The sequence below is a fragment of the Acinonyx jubatus genome, chromosome B3 (genome assembly GCF_027475565.1).
Source record: "Acinonyx jubatus isolate Ajub_Pintada_27869175 chromosome B3, VMU_Ajub_asm_v1.0, whole genome shotgun sequence".
NCBI classification, from domain to species: domain Eukaryota; kingdom Metazoa; phylum Chordata; class Mammalia; order Carnivora; family Felidae; genus Acinonyx; species Acinonyx jubatus.
In genome coordinates this window covers 45,246,513-45,258,565 of record NC_069386.1, presented here as the reverse complement: position 1 = coordinate 45,258,565, position 12,053 = coordinate 45,246,513, and positions in this window count along the sequence as shown.

Genomic DNA, 12,053 nt, shown 5'->3' with positions numbered 1-12,053 from the left:
GGGCTCAGTTGGTGGAGCTGGAGCTTTTGACTCTTGGTTTCGGCTCAGGTCATGATCTAATGATCTCATGGTTTGTGAGAAGGGGTCCCTCCCGCGTTGGGCTCTGAACTGGCAGTGTGGAGCCTGCTTGGGATTCTCTTTGTCTCCCTCTCTCTCTGCCCCTCCCGCTCTCAAAATAAATAAATGAACTTACAGAAAAAAAAAAAAAAAAAGAGTGAGGTGCCTCAGGTGCAGGCGGTTGCACAGCCTTGTCTTCTCGAATTTTGTGCCCTAGGCACCTCGCTTACAGATCCACATTCCCAACTCTGTTTATAGTCCTTCCTTGTTCAAACTTTCTTTTGCCTAATTTTGTTCTTTCCATAGAACTTGTTGTATAGAAAAACAAGGACTTTTATTTTTAGTTACTCTTCTTTAATTATAATGGTATGTAAGTTTAATAATTTTCCTCTGAGTACAGATCTTGATACAAAGCATTCCCCTTTCCAATTGCTTTTCTAGTTTGCAGTTTTAGTTCTATGTTCCTCTTTGCTCCAGAAGTTATCTGGAAAGTATTCCTTAATTTATAAATAGGCTATTCTGGACACTTACAGTATTTATTTCTAATTTTATTAAATGTGGCCACAAAAATCTCTCACTTCTAAATTTGGTAAGGTTTTCTTCATGATCAGGCACATAATCAAACCGATTTTTATAACGTTCTTTTGGATAGATAAAAAAATTCTGTTTTTTTACCTAAGGGACATAACGTTATATGTTTATCTGTTAAATTGAATATGCTGATTGTATTATTTCGTTCTTCTATATCCTTATTTTTTGTATATTCTGATTCTGAAAAAATGTTTTGAAATCTACAATATTTTTATTAAGTTGTCTTTGTATCTACATCGTCTGATACCAGACAATAGGTTTATTAATGTTAATTTTGCATATGTGCTTTATATTGTTACGTAATATTCCTCTGAGAGTCCCTTTAACCTTAAATTCTTCCTTGTCTGCTATTAATTTTGCTATACCTATTTTCTTTTTCGTTGTATTTGCCTGGTATCTTTGTCTATCCCTTTATTTTCAACTTTCTTTATATTTTGTTTCTTTAAAATTTTGTTTCAGATGTTTTTCTCTAGATAGTGCATAGTGGGCTTATTTATATTTTTAGCTCAATCTGTCCCTCACTTTTAATGGGAAAATCCAGTCCATTCACATTTAGGGCAACGATTAGAGATGACTCCTACCATCTTATTAGTGACTTGTTTTACTTATTATTTCCTCCTTTTACTGTATTTATTCTTGCAGGTTGATCAAATTGCTATCATTTTCCCTTTCCAGCTTGTCACTAGGACTTCTCTTGTGAATTTCCACTGTCTATTCCAGCTACTCTCCCTTTCCCGTTGCTCATAATCAGATACGTATTTCTTTACCATCGTATGAAAACCAGACGTATATTTCTCCCACCAAAATACTGTACCCCCCCTCCCACTTCCACTCCAAACTTTAGAATACTTTCACTTCCTCCACCAGTTCCACAGTCACTCCCCAGATGAGACCTTTGGAACACTTCCCTCCTTTCTACCCACCCCCGATGCCCAGATTTGCTGAGATTCGCTTATTATTTTTAGTTCCAGACTGTTTTTAGAAAAGTTGTCAAGGCAGATGGTGATGTGATCAATTCGGAGAAAGAATATACTCTTACAGAGTGGAGAGCCCAGCCTCACTCAACAGCCTGAGAAACGGGCTTCTCCACTTTGAGTATTCAGGTGCTGAAGATACACTCAGAATTGGGTGATGAGCCCTTTTACCATCCTCCTAAGATTTTATATTACCCTGGCCTTTCCCCAGCCTTCTGGAAACTCTGACTCTGAATTTATTTGCTAGGTAGAAGCAAGTGGTAACCTATTTGTGGGTTAATCCGCAGGACTGAGTGAACTGAAGGTACAGGAGGTTTGCTTTGGTGAATTTCCACACCATCCTCTTCTCTGGTCAGTTTTTCACACTGTAGCTTCCAGTGTTGTGGATAAGCAGTCCAATGGTAGGACGGTCCTCTCCCCTTGAGGGGAGACTTGTTCTTCTCTGTGGAAACTTACAAGATTTTTCTCTTTCTTGTAGCTCAAAGATGTAACACGCTTAGGAGCCTTTTCATCATCAACCCTCCCTGGAACTTGGGGAGATGCAAGTCTGTCTTCAGCTAAGAAACTTTTCTTGTATTATCGGTCACCTCTCCTATCACACCCCACTCTCCTTTTGGATTTCTATCCATCTTTTGATTTATATCTGTGTATTTGTGCTCTGTGCCTTTAGGTGTATCTTTCTCTTATCTTCCAGAACACTAATTCAGACATCCATGGTGACCTCTTTCTCCTTCAATTCGTCTCCTGAAATTTTGACATCAAAATCAGTTTTGGTCTCAGAAAAACCAGTGTGGGGTGTGTGTGTGGTAGGGGGGCACTTAAATCTCCTTAACTTCTCTTAGTCTTTTGGTTCAAGTTATCTATGCCAGCAGCTATTTCTGTCCTGAGGGTCCTCCTTGTAATTCTTCTCCATTAGGCTGCTGGGCCACATGAGGAATCTTTTTCTTTATTTGCTCCCTGGGGACTCTGTCCCATGTCCTGGGATATCTTAAATGGCAGCATTCCCAAAGCAGTAGAAGGAACAGTAGTGTCGGCCTCCCCTGGCCCAAGCTTAGCAGCAGATGGGCCTCCAGTCATGTGGTGAAGGCACTAGGAGGAAGCCTTCCTCCTCTTCTCACCTCTGCAGCTCAGGGGTGGAGGCAACAACTCAGCCCATCTGTTCAGCTCTTCAGGAACCAGGGAGCCCAGGCACACTCACAAGGACCTTCCCCCTGCTCCCCTCCTTGTGGCCCCTGTTCGGGTCCTCTGTCAGGATTCTGCCAGAGCCTGGAGCCTCACTCACATTCCGGACCTTGTCTGCCTCCTGGAGGCCCCAGCGGCTGCTTTTCTCAGGAGAGGCAGATGGGTTAAATTGCAAGTAGGAAAGAGGCAGGATGTGTTCAAGTTGCTTTCTTTCCAGAACCCCCATTCCTAGTGCTTGAAGCTGCTTTTCTTGTTTATTTTTGCATTCCAAGGTGCCCAATAAATATGACTGCATAAATACCATCACTCCTACCTCAAATCTCCTCCGGTGCAGCTTCTACTAATCATGATGCTTGGGGAAGCTGAATGAAATAGGCTTCCATTAAAAACAAATTTTTTTTTTTTTTTAGTCTTACAAAAAAGTAAGTTCTAAGGTAGGGTGGACTTCAGGGATGGTTGATTTAGCAGCTCAGTAACGTCATTAAGATGAAGGAGGGTTGTTTTTTTTTTTTTTTTTCTCTTTTCTCTTCTCTACCATCCTTAATGTTGGCTTGCTGAGAGAAAGTTGGCTACTGCGGTTCCAGGCAGCACACTTAAGACAAGACAGCATCCAGAGAAACAAAAGTAGAAACCCCCTCCTATCTCACGGGCCAGATTGAGTTACAAACCCATTCCTAAACTTGGCTAGGATAATGGGATTAACCAAAGACCAATCATCCCTAACCACAAGGCTGTTTGAGGAGAAGAGACTAAAAATCAGGGAACACCTGCTTGCAAGCTAAATGTTCTCAGCTCAGTGAGCAGTTTTTCACATGGAAACAAGAATGGTTGGCATTTGAGGACTCACCATATCCAAGGTGCCTTCCAAACATCCTCACGTAATCCTCATCTCAGTGCCCTGAGGTGCCTAGGGGTATGATCCTTGCTTCACAGATGAGGTACTTAGAGCTTAACTGACTTTTACAAGGTCACACAGTTAATGAGCCATCATTTCCCTCCTTCTAGATTCTATATGTCTATGAATGCAGTCTACCATGCAGTAAGCAACAGAGAACGTCCTGTACATATTAATTCCCCTGAGCCCCATGTGAGCGCTATAATTAGATACTCTACTTAAAGATACGGTCTTTCATATTCTGGAACCTGGTAACTAGCTAACAGTGCAATTCATTTATGGCAGACCGCTAGCTGTGCTCTCCCTGATGCTGCTGGAACTATGCAAGGGGCTTTGTTTATGCCTGGAGTTTCACCTTTGTTTTATTATGTAACAAGCTCAAGAATCCTTATATTATAAAGCAAGCCTCAAGATCTTAACATGGAACAGGTGAGCCCTGTACATTAAACACTCTTGGCTGGCACGTTCATTTTGTCTTTTCCCTTAGAAACTAACAAGCATCGGGGAAGTCAAATAAGTATTTTAGACTCCTGTCTACACACGAAGCTCTTTGCACTGGGGGCTCTGCAGTGTGTGTGTGTTTCTGTTTAATTATGTGTTTTCCCACTATAAAAGCAATACATGCTCATAGAACATATCCCAGGAAAGGTACCTGAAGCTCTACTCCCCAACTCTCTTTCTCCCAACAACAAGATAAACACTGTTAATGATGTGGCTTAGAGGAAGCTGGGTGGCTCAGTTGGTTGGGTGTCTGATTCTTGATTTCAGCTCAGGTCATGATCCCAGGGTTGGGGGATTAAGCCCCACATTGGGCTCTTTGCTGAGCATGGAGCCTGCTTGAGATTCTCTCTCTCTCTCTCTCTCTCTCTCTCTGTCTGTCTCTTTCGCTCTCTCTCTCCCTCTCTGTCTCTCTTTCTCTCTCTCAGTTCCTGGGTGGCTCAGTCCATTAAGCATCTGACTCTTGATTTTGGCTTAGATCCTGATCTCATGGTTTGTGAGTTTGAACCCCATGTGGGGCCCTGTGCTGAAGGTGCACAGCCTGCTTGGGATTCTCTGTCTCAAAAGTAAAAAAAAAAAAAAAAATTTCTTTCTCTCTCTCTCTCTCTCTCCTCTGCCCCTCTCCCCCACTCACTCTCCTCCCTAAAATAATAAAATAAAATAAAAACCTCTGTGCTTTATTTCTATAGACTTTTTTTTGCAATGCATTTATTTTCATTTATGTTTAATTTTTTGCTATGGAAATATTAAACATACATAAAAGTAAAAATAGAATAATGAAGCCCAATGTTACCATCACTCAACTTCAACAGTCAACATTAACAATGTACTGGGGGCACCTGGCTGGCTCAGTCGGTAGAGCATGCAACTCTTCATCTTGGGGTCATGAGTTTGAGCCCCAAGTTGGGGGTAGAGATTACTTAAATAAAACTTAGGAAAAAAACGATGTGTTGTAACATATTTGACATCACAATGGATTTAGTGATTTTGAAAATTATTTATTATAAAAAGAATCCAAGTTCATAAAAAATGCAAACAATATGGAAAAATATAATCCTCTTCCTTTCCCAAGACCCTTAATTTCAGTGCTCAGAAACAACCATTTTTAATGTATCAATCTAGACATTTTCTATATATAAATTATACATTTTTACAAACTTAAAAAATTTTACATACAAGTGGGGCACCTGGGTGGCTCCGTCGGTTAAGCGTCCTACTTCAGCTCAGGTCATGATCTCACACTCCGTGTGTTCGAGCCCCGCGTCAGGCTCCGTGCTGACAGCTCGGAGCCTGGAGCCTGCTTCGGATTCTGTGTCTCCCTCTCTCTCTGCTCCTCCCCTGCTCATGCTCTGTCTCTGTCTCAAAAATAAATAAAGACATTAAAAAAAAATTTTTTTTAATTTTACATACAAGAAATCAAACCATACATATTTCTTAATACTTGCTTTTTCCACTTACTCTGTCTTCAACATCTTTAGATGTAAATATGTAAAGGTGGCCTGCATTCTTCAACAGCTACAATGTTCCACTGGAAAGCATACTTAACGCAGGAATTCAGGAAGGGTGACAGGTAGTGATTTGAAAGATATGTAGATTCTGTCTCTAAAGCCAGAGGTTTACAAAGTGGGATGTTTACACACCCAGGTATGTGAAAAATGACTCACTGGAATGTGGGAAGAAATAATACAACTTCCATTGACTTTTAATTTTGTTCCTTAACAGTTTTGCATCTTTTCAAATGTACATAATAGTGCAATAACACATTTGTATAATTTATAAATATTTCCATATACTCAAAATCTTTAAGTAGGGGATACAAAGTACAAAGATGAAGACCACTGTCCGAGGCAGCTTGTTTTAATGAATACCATAGATGGCAGAGCTGCTTCTAAGCGGCCAAGGAGGGGCTAGATCACCTGTCCCCTTGAGTCTCTGCGACCAGTTGTCCCTCCACACCAAAAGATGTAGCATTCTTGAAACTCCAGCTCAGTGAGAACTCCTTAGGTAAGGAGAACCAGTCCCTGGTCAGGGACCCGACAAAGGTACCCACCATCTAAGCAGCACTCCCCAAAATGCTTCTGCAGAGCCCAGACTCTTTAAGGGGACAAAAAGGACAAGAGCTAATTAGAAGCACTGCATACTCCCAAGCCCTTTTAGAGATCATAGTAGAGGCTCTAAAAGGTACTTCATTTAAATGAAAATCAATAAATGAAAATAAAAATAAATAAAAACTTGTTTGATTTTAACCCAGCATTTCCATTTGACCCTGGGATCCATACCCCCTCCCAACCTTTTTTTTTCTTTTTTTTCTGGATATTTGTCTAAAATGCCACAGAACTAGAATTTTGTAGGAAAACTTTATAGAAAAATGTTGATCAGGGGGTTTGTGGCAGGAAAATACTATCCATAAAAAGTTTCACTTCTACTTTTCATTATGAAATAGTCAAATAAAAATTGCCAAAGGTGATTTAGCTAAAGAAAACACTTGTTCACACACATGAAGTAGTTAGGGACTCCTCATTTAATTTCTAATTCGAGCTCTCTGAATCCACTTCTCCTTCTGCCAGGAGCTACAATTTGTCGCTTCCGCAGTCCAAAGCTAAGCTGTGCCTTTCCCATTTGTGCAAACGATGGTGGGTATATTTTATTTTCTACAAACACAAGTGCTTATTAGATTTTGAAAGAGAGTTTCTCCCTTGGGGGCAAAGAGAGGAGGTCATGCAGCCAGGGGATTTAGAATCAGAGATGTTAAAAGTTATAAGTAAGGGCGTCAGTAATGTGTTATAATGGAACCAACTTTTGTGCTTATCTCGTAAAAGTAGCTTCGTTGCCTATTTACAAAGAACACACCCTTTATTAAAATACAAAGATTTCTGGGACACTTATGACAGCCAAGTTCAAGGCCACAGAGACTAGTAACGTGGAGGAACCAAGAGCGAAGGGGCAATCCAGGCGGAGAGAAAAACATAACCATGGGTAAGAAAGTATGACAGAGCATGGAACAGTCAAGGAACCGCCCTGCAATTACATCATGGCTCAAAGCTTGAGACAAATTTGGGTAAGTCAGAGCAAACTAGAACCCTAAAACTCAGCTCAAGTATATCTCCTTTCAGAAGTCATGTTGGTTCACACGTGCATCTCCTCTGAGTTTCTAGCCACCCTGTATCTGTTTATTTTACAGCACAAATCCCTCAGCATTATGATTGTTGGGTTCTTTTTTTCTACTAGACCATGAGCTCCCTCAAAGCATGGACTGCCGCCCCTGGGAGTTGGATAAGTGAACGGGAATTGAGGTAGCCACTGCATTTAGATGATTCCACAGCTTGGCTTAGATGAAGCAGGGTTACCCCACGGTGTGGTATGTGCTGTGACAGAAGCATGTAAAGAATGCCAGAGAGCAGATCTGAGCATCACCTCATGAAGCATGATATGAAGTTAGATGTCCTGATGCCGAGTTTATGGTAGTCCTGATTCAGAAGAAAAGGTCTGAAAAGCCAGGGGCCTTTCACACCCTCCACAACTGGGAGGCCAACATCCTTAAGAACCACCACCAAGTATGACACATCTGCCAAAGAAGAAGCCAGCTTTCAGTAAATGAATACAATGCTGAGCAAAAATGAAAAATCACCTTTAAAAACTACACCAGGGAATGTGAATGGCTAGGTTTCCATATAATAAAATCAAGAGCGAAAAAACATTACCTTTCCCCAAAGAAAAATTAGCTATCAGTACCCAGTACATAACCATTCACCATTTCTTAAGAACTCTGCGCCACTGAGCCTTTCCCCAACTCAGATTTGGGCTCAAGCATCACCTTCTTGGGGAAGCCTTACCTGAACTTCCTGACTGGGTCTCACCTTCTCCCTCAGTCCCATCCCTACATGATCAGCTCTTGGATCACCAGAGGTGTTCCCTTCGTAGCACTTATCAGGGCTGGAATTGTACATGTACCCACATGATTATTTGATTAAAATCCATGCGTCTTACCTACCAGATAGTAAGCTTCACGGGGGTGGGGGAAATTGTTACGCACACCACTACATTCCTATTATTCAGCAGAGGTGCGGGCACAACCAATTATCTGCCCAGGGGCGCCTGGGTGGCTCAGTCAGCTGAGCATCCAACTTCAGCCCAGGTCATGATCTTGAGGTTCATGGGTTTGACCCCCATTTGGGGCTCTGTGCTGAGAGCTCAGAGTCTGGAGCCTGCTTCAGATTCTGTGTCTCCCTCTCTCTGTCACTCCCCCACTTGCACTCTGTCTCTCTCTCTTTCTCTCACTCTCAAAAATAAAAAACATTAAAAAAACAAAAAAGAACTATCTGCCCAATGAATAACTGAGGTAACCAACGCATGCAAACCAGCATATGCACACCATAGGAGCCAAAGAATTCCAAACATCCTCTGGTAAGATTTCAAGGAAGCAGGGGGAAAATGGTGGAAAGGTCATTTCATTACATCAGAGGTGCTACTAATAGGGACTGATGGAAAATGAAAACTAACTACAATCACAAAACTAAATAATGAAAATTAATCACAACATATCGACACCTCAATTTATAAAAGGCAGACTTTTTTGTTTAGAAATACAAAGTAAAACTCCCATGGCCAAAGGCAGAGGGTGGATAAATAAAATACACATTTAGAATGAAGAATTGCTTAATTTGTTCAGCATTCACCTTCCCAAAATTATTTTGAAAACTCATGTAATGGAATTACTTTTTATGGAAGACAGCCTACACCATATCAAATTATTCTCATTTCTTCATACCAAGAACAAACAACTCCAGGATATTTTTTAATTAATTTTATTTTTAATTAATATTTATTTACTTTTGAGATAGAGAGAGAGAGAGACAGAGCACGAGCAGGTAAGGGACAGAGAGGGAGAAACAGAATCCGAAGCAGGATCCAGGCTCTGAGTTGTCAGCACAGAGCCTGATACGGGGCTCGAACTCCTGAACCATGAGATCGCGACCTGAGCCGAAGTCGGACACCTAACCACCTAACCGACTGATCCACCCATGTATCCCTCCAGGATATCTTCTTAAAGACACATTTCCACCTCTGGGGATCATTATCATTTCAACAAGAAAGAGTAGAACCTAGTTTACTGTACTGAGTTACTTAACATTTATTCTAATATGGGACACACAGGTTAAATGTGAAAAAACCTAATCACAGACCCTGACATGGTTTAACAAAAACTAAATATTCCCCTTAAATAGTTAGCAAGACAAACTAGTGAGCAAGGAGGTATGTAGTGGCCTGCTTACTATGACTGCTGAAATGACTGACAGCTTCAAGCATTTACCCTAGCAGTGGAAATCAATTAATCATTCATTGTAACTGGAGCAGAATATAATTAATTATGTTAGCTTGACTGATTCAAGTTTAATTCCAGTGGAAAAAAATCATTATACAAAATCACTGTAAGTACAGGCCATTATCATGAATTATTAAAACAAAAACAATAATGAGTTTCTGTATGAATTTGATTCACATTAAAAAAAAAAAACACCTTTCATGTGAAATTTCTAATATAAACACAGGTAGAGAAAATAGTACCTGTATAATGAATTCCCAAGTATTCATCACCCAGTTTCAATAATGGTCAACTCGTGGTCAATCTTGTTTCATGTATATTCCGACAACTACCCAACTCTAACTCAATTATTTTTAAGCAAATCCTAAATACCCTATTATTTCATTTTTTAATGTCTTTCAATTCACATCTCTAATAGGGTTCCTTGTAAAAACGTAACCACAATGCCATTATCATACCTAAAAATAATCATTAAAATCCTTGAAGTCATCAAATATTCAATTAGTTTTCAAACTTCCCCCATGGTTTCATTTTTTTTATTCAAATCAGGATCCTAATAAGCCCATAAATTGTCTTGGTAGATATATCTTACGTCACTTCCAATCCATCTTTTTCTTCCCCCCTTGCAATTCAGTTGTTAAAGAAACGGGGTTACTTGTGCTATAGTTTTTCCAGAGTCTGGATTTTGCCGATTGAATCTCTCCTGGTATCATTTAACATGCTCCTTTCTTTCCTGTATGTCTAGTAAAGAGGTGGTTGGCTACGGAGGCTCAATCAGGATCAGATTCAACTTTTGGAAGGACTGCTTCCTAAGTGGTACGTGTATTTCCATTAGGAATCACCAAATGTGTGCTCTTTGTGAAGTCACGGGTGATCACTGTCTAGACCTGTTAATCTTTGTGGGATAAAATGGTGGTATCTTATCATTCCTCTTTAACTTCTTAGCTGGTATATTTCTTTAAGACTATATTCCAGGGGCGCCTGGGTGGCTCAGTAGGTTAAGCATCTAACTCTTGGTTTCAGCTCAGGTCATGATCTCATGGTTTGTGAGACTGAGCCCTGCGTCACGTTCTGTGCTTCACAGAGCATGCTTGGGATTCTCTCTCTCTGTCCCTCCCTGGCTCGTGTATTCTCTCCCTCTTTCTCTCAAAACAAACAAACAAAGACAAAAAAAGTATGTTCCACAGGTAACTATGATTTTGTAAACTCCTAGAGTAAAACATAACATGAGCTTCAATCTCTTGCAGATACTATCCTGTTGCTAAAATTAGCTGTGGCCGGTGGGAACTTCTTCAAGTTGCCTCCTGAATCTTTTTTGACAGACCTTTAATGCCTTACTTTGCTCTCAGGTAGGATACAGTGGTTTTTAGGCTCTTCTTGTACATTTCTTCCTCTAGATCTGGAATTAGCCACTTATCAAGGATGTCCTGTTTCTTTGAAGAAAATGGCGTTTAGAGACCACAACTGGGGCACTACATTTGACTTCCATTTGAATTATGTTCAAAGCTACTGAAGTCAATTAAGAAGCAGTCTTCTACTATTTCTCACAAATTCATGTAGCTGCATACATGTGAAATTTTAAGCCTGGGGCTCTCAGATTTTAAAATAGTTACATAATACACTGGGGCACCTGGCTGGCTGTCAGTAGAGTGTGGGACTCTTGATCTCAAGGTCATAGGTTCAAGCCTCACGTTGGGTGTGGAGATTAGTTTTAAAAAATTATATAATATGTAATATGCTAATGGTGGAACTATTCTTCTATGTTAATAGTGGGAGTATAACTTGGTACCATCTATCTGAAAGACAATATCATAATTTTTATCCATGACCTTCAAAAAACCTTTAACCCAATTAATTCCACCTTTAGGAATTTATTAAGGTTCAGGATTTTCCTTGTAGGACTGTTTAAAATAATAAACAGTATAAAAATCTCTAAGTACAAACAACAGGGAATTGGTTAATTTTAAGAATGTACAGTACATCCATAGAATGAAGTCTTCACAGTCATTAAAATGATGTAGATACTGTATCAATATATTGTTAAATAAGAAAGGTGGGTACAGAAGTGTTCACATTATGCCTTTAGCCACATGCCTAGAAAGGAAGTCTTGAAGGCTATATCCCAAAATCTTACCAGGGCAAACTGGGCTATTCTCCTGCTTCCACCGCTGGTTTAGGACTTGGTTTCCCTGGATCTGCCAAATCAGACACTACTCTTCCTGCTTTCCAGTTTCTAAAATTTTGTTTTTGTTGTCTTCTCTTCAATATTCCTTGTCCTTGTTGGATTATGCTCTCTTCTTTCCCCAGTCACTATGACTTTAGTGGAGATTTTAGGAAAGAGCAGAGGCTAATAAATATTTTGTTCAACCCTCCATTTTACCTAGCATCCCATTGTTTTTTATGGGAGAGAGCACACACTCTGAAGGGCTTATCAATTATAGAATATATGAATTTCTACTGAAAATAGTGCACCCATGTATGTATCTAAGACACACAAACAAATTTGTGATATAGCAGCACATAAGGGCTCACT